Source organism: Phaethon aethereus (assembly GCF_964289735.1).
Source record: "Phaethon aethereus genome assembly, chromosome: 1".
Taxonomy (NCBI): domain Eukaryota; kingdom Metazoa; phylum Chordata; class Aves; order Phaethontiformes; family Phaethontidae; genus Phaethon; species Phaethon aethereus.
Window position 1 is genome coordinate 80,394,699 of NC_138575.1, and position 17,820 is coordinate 80,412,518.

Sequence of the window (17,820 nt, forward strand, 5' to 3'; positions counted from 1 at the left end):
GATATGAAAAGAACTGCAGCTGTTACACCGCAGCTAAGCCCGGTCCACGCGATAGATGGGTAAGCGCGACAAGTTAAACTGGGAAGAAGCGTACCTAAAAGCCGCGGGTTTCCGAAAAGCAGCAGAAGGTAAAGCCCGGCCAACAACGCGGCGAGCTTGCAGTAGTATGTTACGATACAGTTTCTTCCGGTGCGCTATGGATGTAATTTCCGTTCGTGCTGTAGGGCTGAAAAAGGTGTGTTTACGGACCCATGCGGGCTTCGGTGTGCGCCGTCTCACGTGGGATCAGTGAAGGTGTTTTGCCTGAGGTTAACACAAAAGTGGTTTGTGGTATTATTATTATTATTATTATTATTATTATTATTCCGTACATACGGTCCTTGTAAAACCTGCAGTAGCTAAATTCACTTTGACTTGAACATTTAGAGGAATGGCTTGAACAACTCGTCAGTAGGACCTGTCAGCGTTCTCAGCGAGCTCTGCTGTTTTCGGCAGGGCTGAATTCTTGAGAACTATTTTGTGGTGATGGCTGTACACTTCTGAGTGAGAGCAGCGCAAGGTTTCTGTGCATACCGGCAAATAGGAAGAATAACTTCATTAACACTCGGCGACTGCACTCCGTAACGCTAAGCCACTGCAGATAGTTAGTACTCTCCTTTTCTTTCTGAAAAGCAATGCTTTTTTAATCCATTTAATGCTAGAAAGGTTAGTATAAAGCAACATGTTCTCTGCTCCTGCCTTCACCTCTCTATAAGTTCTGGCACAGTTTTTTGGAGGCATGCCGATAAAGGTGAATATATACATGAAATATATGCATCCATATATGTTACCCCTGAGACGGGGATTATAACTTTGTCTTTTTTATGTGGTCTGCATGAGAACTGGCCTCCCATCAGCTGCTTTACAGGCTGTAGTTCTGCTGTGTTGACCACCGACACTTTTTGGTAACGATATGGGAGGAAGATGAGAATGTAATTTTGCTGTTTGTTGGGGCTTTTTAAAGAACTTTCTGGTTTTGCCTGTCTTCTACACCGGTGAAGCTGGCAAGGTAAAAATGACCGCAACACTTTTCTCTCGCAGAACCCCTCAAAAAGGAGATAAAACCCAGGCATTTTGCCCAAGTGGTCACAGGGTATGGGATGGACAGGTTGCACGGCACTAATAGAGACTAAGGCGTGGACGTGTCGATAGCCTGCCTGCAGGCTCCACTCGGAGTTCCTCACTGTCAACAAAGCACAATTTGACGTTTCTTTCCTCCACGACGTCTCTGCATCTGGTAGGTCCCAGCGGCACATTAATTTTGCTTTTTTTAATAGCAGCTTCCCACTCCTGAGCCTCAGTCCGAATAACCGCCCACAAAAATCGATGGAGCATGCTGAGTCCAAAGCAGCATTAACAAAACATATGTGCCACGTCGAGCTTTCATCATGACCTTTGTTGTGACCCCTGTGTTCCCCCACTCATCCTGGGTGTTACCTCCTGCTGTAGCATAAGCTCCTCCGGGAGGAGCTATCCCTTTATTTGCTGTAAAGCACTCTGCTCTCCCGTGATGAATAAAAAAATAATAATGGTGGGTTACAGTATGCACGGTATGAGGGACGTGGCTGCCAAGAACAGAGGCTCGATCCCCGCGTTCCACAAAAAGAACGGCTCAGTGTATTTAGCACATTGCTCCAAGTGATTAATCCAGCGAATAAAGGTGGGGTTTTTTGCCTAAGGCACATAAATTTTTTTGAAAAGTAAGTTTTAATTCTGCTGGAGCAACAGAGCCTTAGAATTGAATTACCCAATTTTTACGAGCCCTACTATGACTTGTGATCACGAATGGAAAAACAATATAAAATAGTAGACTACTGTATCAAACATATTTGCCCAATAATCCTTTTGGTATCCAGGAGCTTATCAGAAACCTCGTATCAGGTACAGGCTGCTCGGGGTACAACCTGCTGTTTCTCACTGGAACGGTATCCAGCTCAGCTATCCAAATTCAGAAAGCTGCACACAGATGCATATTGCAAGAAGCACTCAGTACAGATTTTCATACGTTTGTATTATCAAACTTCTCTTTTAACGTAGGGTTTGTCCCTTCACTACGGAGTAACTCTACCTGGAGGCTATTTAGCGAACAGCCTTGCTGGACTTGGGCCCACTGGGCACTATTTAACGTTGTTTACAGAAGAGAAAAGCAGGGCCACCAGATTAGCAACCAAATCTAAAACTGATTTCAAAGCACGTTCTCCAATAGTACAATACACAATTTTCAAATTTATAGACATAAATGCGTATCTGTGAAAAACATGAAATCAACCATAATTTCTCCAAAGACAGCCTGACTTTCATGAACCATGGGGCCAAATAAAATGTGAATACTTTCCAGAAGAAAACACTGTAGCTAAGTCTCAAAGATAACTAAAATCTGTTAAAAACTAATTTAACATCTGTACGTATATTTCTAAATCAAAGCATCATTAGTGTAATATATATACCAGCTGTAAAGTTTCTGTTTCTGGAGTGAAAAACAGAAAAAATAATGAAAAAGTGTTAGTTGTTCCAACTTGGCTATTCTAGGAATTACAGAGTTTTTAAAAAAATCAGCATCCTTATGAGGAGCGGCTGAGGGAACTGGGGTTGTTTAGTCTGGAGAAGAGGAGGCTGAGGGGAGACCTTATCACTCTCTACAACTACCTGAAAGGGGGTTGTGGCGACGAGGGTGTTGGTCTCTTCTCCCGAGTAACTAGTGATAGGACAAGAGGAAATGGCCTCAAGTTGCGCCAGGGCAGGTTTAGATTGGATATTAGGAAAAATTTCTTCACTGAGAGGGTGGTCAGGCATTGGAACAGGCTGCCCAGGGAGGTGGTGGAGTCGCCATCTCTGGAAGTGTTCAAAAAACGTGTGGATGTGGCGCTTCAGGACATGGTTTAGGGGACATGGTGGCGCTGGATTAATGGTTGGACTTGATGATCTTAAAGGTCCTTTCCAACCTAGTGATTCTGTGATTCTGTGATTCTGTGATTTTGATTCCAGTATTCCACTCTGATTTTTTAAATTCTTTAAATTTTTTTTAAACAAACACCTTTATTTACTTAATAATACATATCTTCTTGTATATAGTTCATGGGATTTGTAGTAGGATAACAACTTATTCAAGTCTTTCTTTGTCTTTTCTTTAAGAGCAAATGGAAGTTCTTAAACTGTCTTAGGATTTTTAGCTATGTATAGGCAAAGAGCACTCCACAAAATCAAGTGACATGATAAGATTTTGCCCCAAAGAACTGAATGCTCAGGTAAACAGGAGCAAGAATTCTAGTATAATTTTGTTGATAGTAGTCAACGAGGAGTTGACTAAAATAAAAAAAAAAAAGTTTGCAAAAGAAATCGTGCTTTGAGGACTGATGTAAAGACAACAGGGAAGGACAGTGGGTGCACGTTAAGAGGGACATTGCCCCAGTCAGGGGGTTTGAAGCTAGCGGGGGGAGAAAAAAGGAATAAAACTAATATTGGTGCTATGGGAAACCAAAGGACCCAATAGTGATTTCAACCACTCCTTGATCTACTTTTAAATATCCAATGTGCGTGGCCTTTACCACCTTCTTCCAAGGTGTGGTTTAACAAACAACTGAACTAATGTAATACCCTACAGCTGCAAAGGGGAAGATTTCACCTCCTCCTGCCCTCTTCTGAGGTCCTCTCCTTGCCCTTGTGCCTGCTCTGCTGTTTGGTGGCTCGCGGCTGAGTCAACCCAACTCAACTCAACTCACTAACCTACAGAAAAGTATCCAGTCTTTCTGGCAGGTATCCAGTCTTTCAGGGGTTTGAAAAATCCCAAAGTTCAAAGAAGGTAAACAGTGGAGCACGTGCCTGAAGGAAGGGGGAGGAGGGAATGGGATTTTTCTGTTTTTCGGCAATGCCAGGCAGCTACAACGACATTATCCCAAAAGACTATGCTGCTGCCAGAACACCATAAAACACAGTTCTGTCGCCTGTGACACCTCAGCCTCAGTTTGAGGATTTCTTCCTGACTCATCTTCCAGTCCTAACACTAAGCTATAGCATTACCCTTGAGAAGAAGAAAGATGCATTTTTACTTTGTGGTGTAATTAGAGCTTTACTGGGTCAAAAAAAAAGAAGCCTTGGGTTTATTTTTACTTACACCGAAGCACTCGTCTTAGAGCACAGTAATATCTAATAGTTAATCTAACTGTAAAATCTAAAGTGGAGAGACAGCACTTGTAATTCTACTTCCAAGTAATTAGGTGATGTCAGCACACTCACACCCTTGGTTAATCTAGCCTCGTGTACCCTATAATAACATAACAGTGCCTTGCCTTCACCCCATTTCTTCAGTGGCGCGGGTAGCTCGCTCTGTGTACGTTGCGTTAAAGGCATGTCTGTGTGTGTGCGTGTCTGACGACAAACCTGCTGACATGTGGGAGAGTGACAGGGCACTTTGTCTTTTACATACCTTCAACAGGTAAACTCCCAGAATGTAAACATTTCAAGACGAGACATATAGGGTAGGTATACAGACAAGATTTTTTTCTTTCCAGATTAAATAGAAATAAATTAGAGGTACACTGAGCTATCGGTTACATTTGAAAAGCTGAAAGTTTGGACATTAAACAAACATTTTTAATGCTGAACCCCAGGATAAACAGCAAATATTTTGTGTTCTTTATCAAATATTTGCAGAGTTCCACACAGATGAATTAGGTAATCAAAGAAACTGGACACAGGTAGCACGACTCAAAATAGATGCTCTATGATACAGCTCTACTTAAACACTCCTGTACGATGCTCCTTGTGGAACGGCATCCGTGATCCAGTTGGTCCTGTCATCGGTGTTTCCCAGTGGCTTAGGAACCTTTGGGGTCTCCAGCTACGGCTATTGAAGCAGGGAACCTCTACACCAAGTCTGTGTGAGCCCTGAGAGGAAGGCAGCTGGCAGGAGACCAGCTTCTGAGTAGCTGCTGCTTTACGTTTGAATGTTATGAGTTTTGTCTGGCAGTTTCTAGAGCCAAATGTAGCAGCAGGCTGAATGTTACCTCAAGCCGTAAACAAGAGGTAAAAAGGGAGAAAGGAAGGGAATTAATATATGCAAAATTATTAATATTTTTTTTAAATGGGGGAAGACCTTTAAAAGAACTCAGTTAAAAACGAAACATCTGGTGACACTAGTATGCAGAAAAGCAGACTTCAAAGGCCTGCTGCTCATAGAAGTTCTTGCTGTTGCCTTTCTTAAACTATATATCCAGATTTTTATTCTGGCTCTCACTGCATTTGGAGTGAGTGAAATGATCTGAGAAAAGAAGGTTTCTTTGTGTATTTTTTTTTTAAACTGGCAACACATTAGCTCGGAGATTATTATGAGAAAAAAACTTTCCAAATTATGGAAAACATGCTGAATATTGCAGCTATTATAGGAAAGCTTTGGAAAACATTCTGGATTTGCGTCCAGCTCTGAATGCAACAATTTTTATTTCTTGCAGGTTCAGTATCAAATTATTTCCATGAGGTTTCCAGAAGTGAATGAAGCACTTCAGGCACGGTTGCACTAAAGAGAGACAGGTCTAGCTGCACAAGGATCTCTCATGTGTGATTTTGTTTACTTCTGCCTGTTTGCTAACCTCCAACTTCAGTGAGTCACGGTGTTTTTACTACCATGCTATCCATTCCATAGGCTTTAACACGCTCCTCCACTTAATTATTAACAAAGTCCAAAGGTATCCACCCCTCTCCCACACAGATCTTCCAGCTAAACACAGGTCCGTAACCTCTTCTTATTTAAGATTGTTCTTTACAGTTTGAATAAATACAGTGTTAGTAACTGATGCTTTCGTGTTGCTGAAATGACGTCCTTTCCCAGTTCTCTAAGCTCAGAAGGCTTTCAATGTTACGGCTCCTGCCGCTGCTTACATTCCTCATGTCCAAACAACCAGGACTTGCCCGTGCTCCAGTCCTACAGGCATCTTCTGGCTCAGCTCCTCATGATCTAGTTGAAAATCACCTTCTTTTCCAGGATTCCTTATAGCCGCCTTCTAACTATACGTGGCCCTTTCCTCCCTTTCCTTATCCCTCACATCACTTGCTACCATCGTCTTCTCTGATGTCAGAGGTAATGCAGAGGGAAGGAATTCAGCCAGCGCTCCTTCATCACAGCATGCCACCTCTCCAGGACATGGGGGTTGTGCCGTGAATTAGATCAGGAAATCATTTTTATTTCCTGCTGTTCTTTTTTATTATTTTTCAGCAGAACAGGTCCCCTGATGTGGTTCACGGCACAGCCCTGCAAAGAGCTGGAGTTGGGAAAACTGAGGGGTGGTACAGTATTGCCTGAGGACAAAAAATGTGGAACTGGGTGTTGGGATGTTTCCGAGGCCACAGGATCAGCAAACTGTGGCCTTTCCGCTACCGGCCTGAGATGGGCCTCCTGTCAGTTTCCACCAAACTTGCTAATAGGTCTTATATGCCAGTAAATCTGCCTGTGTTTCCAAATCTCATCTGACCTCCCTCTTTGGTTTACTTTATGTGTTATTTCACGTCTTGCTTGCAAATTGTTTTGTCAAACACTTTAAACAATTCTAGAAGCACAGTCTGGCTTTAAAAATATCTAGCTAGGACTTAGCGATAAGCAGTTCATATTCACACAACAAAGCTGACCAATGTAAAGCATGGGGAGAACATGGCTGGACAGAGTGTGAAGGAAAAACTGGTACCTGAAAAGCATCAGCCCAACCATATGCGTGCGGCTTTTGTGTAAAAATCTGACTTGTAGATATGCAGTGATTGAGCAAAGAGCCCAGAAATTAAATATATGATTGATCTTCATAAAAGGCAGTTCAAGCGTATGCTCAGTATATCAGTTGTGAACGCTGGAAAAGACTGGGTGTAGCACAATGAGTGTTAGTCATGGCCTGGAAACAGGGTAGGAAAACAATTTAAGCTGAATAGTTACTCAGCTAATTGCTTTGAGTAAGTCTCAGATTTACACACCCTAGAACCCAAACTCAAAATTTTTACTTGAAAGTATGAGATAAATATTTGCCCCTTCTCGGGGGCGGGGGCATATTAGGAGCTTTCTAAAACTGCATTTGCTGTAGTACAAGAGAACAGGAAAAGAAAATGCTTGCATTAAGGATCCTGGAGGGCTGCAGAACTGTGATTATATGAGCTCTGGGAAAACGCACTGGAGTGGATACAGAGTACCAGTGCTGCGTGGTGCATATCTTACCTGCTTGCCACGTGCTACCACTCTGAAAGCAGCACACAACCTGTACTTTCCCTTTAATTGCCTCAGCTAAAAAAAAAAAAAAAAACCCAAACCAAACAGTTTAGCTTTAAACTCACCTTCAAAAGCCACCGGACTTTGCACCAAAACAAATATACACGTACATGATTCACACTGACTCTCCTTGGGTGCTCTGGCAACAACACAACTTTTAAAATCACTGCATCTGCTTGCTAAATAAATCCACTTACACCTTTGGCGCATGAAGAACTTGGTCTGAAGTATACATACTTAGCATGGAGGCAAAATAAGTTCCAACTTCAGTTTTAATTTCTGCACTTGGACTGAATTACTTACAAAGAGACAAGATCACAGCAAGCTGACATTTACACGGTAATTCCTCTTGAAATCTGTATAAAACATGAGCAAAGGCACAGAAACTACTGAAGTTTAGGCTAAGGCTACAACTGAAGCCAGACAAGGATAAATAAGTATGGGTCAAAGTACGCTGGGAGAATTTACCAGTTACAGCGTAAGCTAATCTAGGCACACAAGGGAGTACATGCATGCTGCAGAAGTATATAGGACGACACATTTTAAAGAAAACCAAGCAGAAGTTGCTAATGATTGCATGAAGAAATACATTCCACCATACATTCTTTCTTGCTTTTTTGTTCTAATATGTCTTGCCAGTATACAAGCTCTTCAGGGAAAGGGCAGATTTTCTGCATGGTTATTAAAGGACAGTAGGGAGACCACAGGGTATTACAGGAAAGAGGGTTTGGAATTGGAAGCAGACGTCAGAGAGGGGTACAGAGTTGATGTAAATAGTAGAAAGACTTGAGAGGGACAGTAAAAGTTTGCTTTAGCTGGAGAGGGGGAAGAATGGAGGCCAGAAAAGATGTTGCAATAGTCAACTAATGAATAAGATATGAATCACAGTTATGGTGGTGGTGACAGGGAGAGATTTTAAAGATGTTGCCCAAGAAGAGAATCTCAGTGAGATAGATAAAATGCCGAATGTGAAACTGGGATTGGGGAAAAAGGGGCAGCAAAGACTTCATTGAGCGAACAGAGCAAAAGTAGGAAGAAGTGAGAAGCCTGGATAAGAAAAGAAACACTTTCTTTGAAATAGAAAACATTCAAAGAGTTCTTAGTAGAAATAGTATTTTGGTAGAAATAGTATTTCAAGAGAAATACAGGGATTGAAAAATCAAAATTAATTAAGAAATTAAATTAAATTAAGAATTAATTAAATTAAGAGTACATCTATTTCCAAGGACAATAGGAAAAAACCTTACATACGAGAGGAAACTGTTATTCCTTCAGTGACACACATGTGCATCAAAGGAAGGAGCAAAGAACCCCAGTAACAGAATAACAAAACTTCTCCCTAGTTCAAGATACTGAGCAGTGATTTGTTTTCTAAAATTGTGTAATTTTATTATACCAGGTCTAACTGACCTTTTAGCAGTTCTCAGAGACAATAAAACTACAAATAAAACTGCTAAGTTCTGCTGAATCTGGTAATACAGTGTCCAGTACAAAAAGAAATGTATGGAAAAGGAATCTTACCCTGGAGAAGACACGATTCAGATGAGAAGGTAGGGGGAACTTGGAAAGGAAGAGCACAGCTGAGTTTTAAGAGCAATTGATTACTCCCATAAACTGTTCATAGTTTCCCCTATGGTTCCTTCACATCTTGCAGAAGGCCCAAATGTGGGCTTCCCCTCAGAAAAAAGCTTGGGGAGGGGTGTTCCGTTTTTGCCCTCTCTTTCAGTTCACCCTTAATGTGTGCATCCTGCATTGCTGTAAGAAAGGTGCTTGCTCACTGCTAACAGTTTTTCTTTAAAGAACTATTTTATTAAAATGGAGGAATGAAACAGACTGGCATTAATAATGGGGGGGAGAGAACTGTCACATTAAAAAAATGTTACTTTAACAATTCTCAACGTTGCTGCCAGTAATACAGCTATCCATAGTGATGATGACAGCACCAGCATAAAAAGAATATTGATTGTCAGAGAAATTCTAAACATTTTGGGTTAAGAAGGGTTAATTGATAAGTTTAAAGCACCATCATCTTACATGCAACTGTTTTTAGTCTTTTGGCACAGGAAGAGATGTACGAACACCTGGAACGCTTGGTCTTGACACTCTGACAAATAAGGAATTATTTAACTAGTAAGTAAAGATTAATGAGCAAAGCCACTTTCAAATATAGATAGAAATCATCTGAATGACTGAGTCCATACCTTGCATTGATGGGGTGGCATGGTAAACATCTCTAACGAAAATTTAATATAAGTAAACAACTTTAATCGCTTATTTTGTTGGGAAACAAAATCTCAGCTTAAATTAAAAAAAACCAACATCTACTGCCTAAATAGTTTTGTGGAACATTAGACTTGTGTAAACCTGTAACCTGCATCCTGGTTCCATCCAAAACCTGTCATATTAATATGAAACAGATGAGCTTCATATGATTTATCTTAAAAAGTTTTCATTTATCATCTAGTCTTAGAACTTTGTTCTAATCCAGGAGAGAGACGTGCATCTAAAAACAACCAACCCTCAAAAGCAACCTGCCCTAAAACCAACAACAAAGCAAAGTAGCACAGACCTTTCTGTAACAAGACAGCCGTTCTGGGATGGAGCTTCATAATGAAAGGGTGGGACAGATAAATCTCACAGGTCTCCTGTTTCACCAGTTTGCTTGGTTGTTGGGTTTTTTTTAAGGGGGTTGATTTGGTGAGAGAGAATTGCTCTTTTAACAATAATTTTATACTGTGTGTGCACATAACCCACATATTAATTTAAATAAATCAGATACAATGATCTCCTGTTCATTATCACATGGGACTTTTGGCTTCGACTTATTTTGACCAGGCACAAATGGTCAGGATTCAGCATGCACAAAATTACACATAAAAAGTCTTAAACTACACTTGAATAGTTTTCTATACTTCTGTTTGTGATCTCTGTTCATAAAACTTGTTGTCTTCTGATGGTCCAGCCACTTCTATGCTTTTAAGAAGAGTAATTCAATAATATTAAAATAAATTTAATTTAGTACACGTTAGTTCAGTAAAACTTCAGTAGTCACACAAAAAGAAACACAACTGTACATACGCTATTTCAGCTTATAAAATGCTGGCTACGATGCTTGGTCTCTGTGGTTCCCGTTCAAATGAATACCTAAATGGGAAGGCTCTTATTTTACTCATTATATTGACTTGGTCAGGAAAGTCTTTCATGATGACCTAGCAAAAATGAGGCACGTTGTCTGTTAAAATCTCTATCATCAGATCAGCAAGAGAAACCACAGCAAATATTTGAGCATGGGGTCAGCACATTTCCTGTGTTTTACCCGTAGTTGGAGGAGGTGGCGAAGGTGCTGCCAATTTTTGCTGGTATAGGCCATTTCACAAACTTCTGAATGAGTCTGTGCTGACTTGGATCTGCTCATCTGCTTCCACAGAATTGTTACGAGAGATTCCGTATCTGGCCTTTAAATAAATGGAAAGGCATTGTTGTTTTCCAAATGAAAACATTTTGTGACAGAAATTCTGCGCGTGACTGTGGAGACCTCTGACAAAGCCAGCTGGCTACTGGAAAGATGGAAAATCGACGACTGCACAAGTCTGGCTGCTTGTTTCACAACTGTCGGGCTGTTAGGCAATAGTAAATATGGTTATTGCATATTAATAGAATATAACAGTAATTAAAGCTTATTCCAGCTACAAGCCTAGTAAATAATCTATTTTCTGATTTCTAAGAGCTTGCACATTTAAATAGCTAATGGATGTTTATGATATTTAGTATGTTATTAAGATTTGAAATGCGATACAAATTTACGCAATCCAGTCAGTAATCTACTCTTAAAAAGTGCTTTTGGTACAAAAGGAATCAGTATGGTCTCCTAGGTAAATATTTTAAATGCGGGATACATTCTCCTCCTTCACTACAGATGCTTTCTGCAATGCCAGCCATTTTTATGGACAAAATGTATGCAACTTCTTTAGAAGAAAACACTTCCAAAATGGAGATTAAGAGAGCTCTTTTCCATGTCTGGGATAACCAGTCCTCTTCACTGACCACACTGTAGATGGAGGTTGCTACGAGTTTGGTCGTCAGTGAGTGTGGGATGGGGAACTCACAGCTCATGAACAGGGAACAGTCCACAACTCATTTTAAATTCCAATCAATATTTTGTGTTTTTGCTGCCTTTGGGACAGTGCTAGTGAGTGAGCCAGGACAAGATGTATGAAACATCTATTTGCCTCTCAGGAAAGCTAGCTGAGCTCAACAGCTAGGATAAAGCCTAGACAGCCTGGCATGCCTCTCACTGGCAACGGCAAAGCCCTGATGTGGTGAATTCAAAATCTGTACACTCACAAGGCAAAAGCCCGCAACCATACCAAGATCTTACCTGTGAGAATTGTACTGCAGCGCTTGTACAATGTCACCTCAGGGACCAGCAATACAAGTGCGCATGCAAACAGACCTCCTAAATCCCATCTGAAAGTTCAATATGGAAACTCAAATACAAGTGTCCTCACTCTCCACAGTTTCCTTGACAAGCAAGAGAGGAAACAGTTTTAAGAGCTGATCACACACCCAAAGAAAACAAATACATATTTGTAACTGCACAGAAGCTCATTCTGCTTGTGTATATTGGGGGGGGGGAGGCAGAGAAAGCAAGAAAACCAAACTGAATGAAAAGCTCATTTGCTCAGATAACATATTTTATGGAAATAGTCCCTTATCCTTGTGATAGCCTTATCACACAGGCTGTGGTGAAATACGTAGGTGTTAAAATTGGGAATTAACTTTCTAAATCAACTGATTCTTGCAGCACTGGGTGTTGGCCTGGCTTGGGACAATACTTGGAGCAGCACTACCCATTGGGAAGTCAGGCTGTGACCAGAACCAGCCTGAAATAGTCTGAAAAGTCTTAAATTACTGTAAATATGAGAGCTTTGGCTAGCTTCAGTTTTCTGCTGTTAGCACTGCCTTTTATTGAGGCACATTGCGGCATGCTTTCCGGTGGTTTTTCAGCCTCTACCGTTACTGTTGTGCCTGTATGGAGTGCTCGGGTGTCCAGGCCCATGTGCTTAAGGCAAATTTATGACAAATGTATGGAGTTAAATACAGTGCTTGCTGCAGTAGGGTCCGAGCCTGCAGGGCAGTGCTCTCCTTCCTTCCCTTCTGGGCCTGTGCTTCTATTTTCTGAACTGCCACAAACTATGTTTCCATTGAATAAAAATAAGCAGAAAGCTGCACGTGTGTTTGTGCTTGGTACATTTAAAATAAGAACTGAAATAGGTCATGGTGACTTCTCCTCCTGGCACCCGTGTTATTGACTAGTCTGGTCAGTAATAAAATGCCTTCCCCCCTTCCCGCCCCCCCCAAATGGAGTGAGAACATGAAAGTGAAAATGCAATGATGTGACTAAAAAAAGCTAATGATATTTTTTGTACAGTGATGACCATAACCATGAGGAACGTCAAGAAATGTAATACACCTGAAGCAGCCAAAGATCAGATATCGAGGCTGGGGGGAGGAAGCTGACCCCCTTTTAAGACCACTGTATTTATGCTGCTGGTTACCTTTCCAAGATTTATGAGCCTCAGGAAGCCAAAGTCCGTTACAAAGGCTTGTTCAGGGGCTTGCTGGATTTATTCAGGGTTTCGGGCATCGCTCTGTAGACGTGACCTGCAGGAACTTTCTGAACCCGATAAAAAGCCGGCCGCTCGCCGGCCGCTCGCCCCCCGCAGCCTGTCCCCGGCCGCGGCCTGTCCCGGCGGAGCCCCGCCGCGCACGGCGCGGGCGGGCGGGCCAGGGGAGGCGAACGCAGACTTTGGCCCCGGCAGCCGGCCCGCCCCTCCGCCCGACGCGGCTTTATTCGCCCTTGACGGAAAGTCTCGCCGCCTCAGTCTCGGCCGCCTCTCCCGCCGCCGGCGCCGCGGCTCCCTCCGCGAGCGGCGCCGGTAAGCCACCGGGGCGCGCGGAGCGACCGGGATCGGGACGGGGAGAGCGAGTGGCGGGGGCGGGGCGGGGGGGGGAGGGGAGGCGAGAGATAAGAGGGAGAAGCGATGAGAGGGAGGAGCGCTCGTGCCCCCGCGCTGCGCCCGACCGCGGAGGTCTCGCCCCGCCCAGCCAATCGCGCGCGGCCGTGGCGGGAGGTGTGCGCCAGGACCTCACTTCCGGTACCTGTCACCCTGCCGCCCAGAGTCACTCAGGCGCAGGACCGGGGTACTTCTGCCCTCCTCCCGCCCGCCCCTTACCGACCCCCGTCCCGGCAGCGCCCGGCGGCTGTTGCCCGGGCCCGAGGCTGGCGGCGAGGGGTTTGCTCGCGCGCCAGCAGCGGCGGTTGGGAGGCGTTGGGCGCGTGTGTGCCGAGAGCCGGGCGCCCCGCGGGACCCGCGGCGGATCGCGGCCGGGGACGCGGCGCTGCCTGCCCGACCCAGCCCAGCCCAGCCCGCTGCGCCCATGGGCGCCGAGCGGCCGCGGGCGGGCGCGCCTCTCCGCCTGCCTGCGGGCCGGCAGTAATGCACGGTATTCCCGCGGTGCAGGGGCTGCCAGTGTCCCGGCTGGGGCTCCGGGGGGTGCGGAGGCGGTAGGAGCGGGCTGGGTGACGCCCCCCCCTCACAGCGGCGGTTTTGCTAATGATTTTGTTAATGACATGTCCTTTTTTTTCCCCTCCCTCCTCCCCCTCTCTTTTTATTATTATTATTTTTTTGTTTATTTATTTCTTCATCTCGTCGCCGCGTCTTGAAGCCCTCGGCGAAACTCCGTCGGTGGCAAAGGCGAGGAGAAGGAGCCGGCTGGCCCGGGGAGATGCTTTAGCTGTTCCTGCTGCTGCGCTGGGGCTTCGCGCCAGCTGCCCGCCGTGCGGGGCGCGCGGTGGGCGGCAGCCCGCGGTCAGAGGGGCTGCGGGGCGAGCAGGAGCCGGCCCCGGCGGAGGCTGGCGTCTGTAGGTAAAGAGCGATCTTGGAAACCTTGGGGGGAGACTTGTGGGTGCGGGGGGGGGGCGTGGGGAACAGAGGAGAGAAAGGAGTGTCCTGTCATATAAGGTGCTGTTTTGCAACTGTCATGCCTCTTAAATGCAGCGCGTTTGAATTGTCCTGAACCTGGTTTGAGAAGTGAACTTGGGCACTAGGCAGAAGATATGTGCTTGGAGGTTACCTTCACCGGCTTGGCTTGGTCAGGCAGGTTGTGCTTTTATTAGCCGGTTAGTCCTATAGCCTTGGAGTGAGGAGTGGGTCAGTGGGAGCTCCCCTTGTATTTGCTTTTGTGGTTTGATGAGAAAAACCCATTCTTGATTGTCCCTATGGGGCTGTCCACTTGCTTTGTGAAAAGCAAGTGAAAAAGATAACATTTGAAAAGTAATGGAAAGGATTGGTAAAAGTTATTGCCTTGTATTCAAGAGTAATATTAGCACTGTCTCACTGACACGAGTAGCTGTTCCTAAGCTCTCTGATGGAAGAAGTACTAGTACAGGATTTGTCAGACAGGATTATCTGGAATAATGATGCTTGACACTGGTGGCATTGGATGTCTTAGTAGTACTGCACGAAGAAGTTGGTAATAAGTTTTGTTGGGAAGGAGAGTTTTAATCCAACTCTACTTGTATTCTAGAACATGCACAGACTTTCTTATTGGCATCTAACACTGATTACTGGGTTGAAATTCTCATGGTCTTTGCAGGCAGCAAAACTGATAAGCTATAAAAAGTGTTTCCCTTATAAATTCAGAATCACTGACTTAATACTGCGGCTACCTGGTCTCATGCTGAAACTGACGGCAGTTGTGGTTCATGTGATGTGGTCACAAGTCTACTCAAAGCTAAACCAGTATCGTAACCTTTGTTATTTGGCATGAGCTATGAAGCGGCCATTGGCTCTTGGTTACTTTTAGTGGCAACTTTTTGGATTTTAAGTAGCGTGATGTAGTGTTTCAGAAGGATGAGAATGTGCGCAGACCTTATCAGAGGTTTGTAGAACTGCGTAGCCAGCATGCTCCCTTTCTTTTCCCATGTTTGGAAGGAATGCTTGGCATAGTCCAAAAAAAAGTTCTTATCAAGCTGCTGATGCCTTATATTGACTGTCGTCCTCTACAGTCAGGTGGCATAGGGAGTTTTGGCTACCTATTACAAACCTGTATGTCCTGAAAACCTTGTGGTTTTCTCACTTGCTTTTCAGCAGTTCTTCAATGTCTTAATTTTCTATTCATACCCCTCAGTACTGTAGTCTTCTTAAAGGGCATTATGAATTTTAAACCATGAAGAAAGGGTTGCAGTTCAGTTGTGATTTTGGATTGTTATGCTTTTAATATTTTATGTGTTGAGTATTATAAAAATATTAGGGAGGATAATGTCCTACAGAAGAGTAGAATGCATGGCCTAGGATATTCATCTTGTTCTAGAAAATAGACTGTAGTGCTTGCTGTTGACCCAAAGTAGTCAAGGAGGGCAATGTAAATTTTCTTAGTATTTTTTTAGAAGAAACTCTTACTTCAAAACTGCAAATAGCATTTTTTTTTTCACATACATTTGTATGTGCACCTCAGAAACCATAACTACTCTAACAGTTTGTCCACATAAAGACTTGGATGTTTGTGAGAATGCTTTTTGTGAATAAAAGTATTTTCCTTTATAACAGGTGAATAAAATAGCAGAAGGCTTCCACTACAGTGGTCTTAGCTGAGTGCTTTTGAATTTTTCTAGTATGAAGAAAAAAGATCAGAATGATACTGTGGTAGGCCAGTCATATACCCTAGTTAGCTAGATGTCAGTGTAGTCCTGCTGTAAAACTAGGTGTTGTATTAAAAAGCCTCAGTCATTTAAAAAATAATCTTAGCCTAAGTGAAATGACTGTTTTTTCTGAAGAAGCATAAAGAAATATTAAAAAGCATTATAATACATGCTATCAATATAAAATTAGAATAGTAAGCTTTCGGAAATTTTCTTGACTCTTTATTTTTATTTTTTTAGGAAAGAATGTCAACAGCTTTTTATTAACGAAGAGCCATTTGTTATCACCAATGTGCATGTGAAATGGGAAGGGAACAGATTCTGGAAAACAACTTCTGCTTCAACCTTGCAAGATGCTGCATGATGCGGTGAGTAAATATATGGACTAGGAGCTATCTTGGCATTGTTTTTGAACAGCTAGAGAAGAAAAAACATTTGAAGTGGAATTTCTGTAAAGAGCAATTAATATATAGTCAACTGACAATGAAAGAAATCTGAGTGAGTAGTGCAAACAAATAGCCGGTAAATGGAAAGTAGTAGCACAGTCAGGAGAAAAGAGTAAGTAAAATTTCCTTATGTTCCAATATCTATTGCTGTGTTAGACTTCTATGTATAAGTTGTATAAAGGCATTATCCAGCTGAATTCTGAATTCTTAACGTTTTAGAAGTAGGGTGCTCAGCATTTCACAGGACCAGGTCTGTAAAATGAAATACTGAACGACTTTTTTATGAAGTAGAATGCTGAATATTCACTAAATGAAAAAGTACTTATCCGGTAAAGTTAGGCTCTAAATCATCACTATCCTCAAAATAAAACCAAAATATCTCAATCTTAAAGAGTGTGATATTTGGCATCTTTTAAAAATATTAAATTGATATGAGCAGATTGTTGTGTGACCAGATTGCATGTGGCATTGAGATGTTGCCAAATCTGATTCCACTTCCTCATACCAGTTCTAATAGTTTCTGCTTATGAATCAATATTTATTTATAAGTGCATTGCATGTGTCTTTTAAGTATCTAGGAAGTATAATTTCTGTGTCCAGTGAAGGGCTTGTGCACAGATTAATACAAATTATAAAATACAGTTCACTGTTATTCTAATCCTGATTTAGGCTTAAGTTGTTACATTACTGGTTTTTGTGTGTGTTTGCTGTGTTTTAAAATGCTGTAAGCATAAACTGTAGAAACTTTTTACTTTGTAGATTGAAAGGTGAGAACTACCAAACAGGCATAGTTTGTTCCGTGGTACTATATTAATCTAAATTATTTTTTTTAAGTTCAAGGTGTCTCATGCCTGTGGAAACACTAACAGTATGAGATAAATTTGCAAGCATTTGGGAAATTACTTATCCCTTTCTAGAAATGCTGATACACTACCATGGTTTTTTAAAAAGTTATAAAGTAAGTGTGTCTGCCTTGAGGAACTCGGAGTAGTCAGCAGCTACTGAAATTGTAAGATGCTTTGGCATTTGGTTCCAGGTAGCTGAAATACCTGGAATTAAAGTGAGTTAGTCCAATATTTTGTATTTCATATTTTTGTATCTCATTAGTCCATTTTCACTTTTTTGGTAAGTATGTAAAAGGAAACCAGAGCTGTTGTTTGGTGTGCAAATTAACTGCTGATTGAGTAACTTCTTACTCATCTATGAGTGTATAAAATCCTGGAACTGAAAGCATTTATTGTTGTGCGTAGTTTAGAGTTTGATGTATTGTACATGGAAAAAAGATACCACAATCTGTCCTAATGTTATTTATATTTAACAAAAAAATTGATCATTTGAAACTGTTCTATGGCCTGCGGTTAAGGTTTGGAGACAGGCCTTACTGTCTTCTT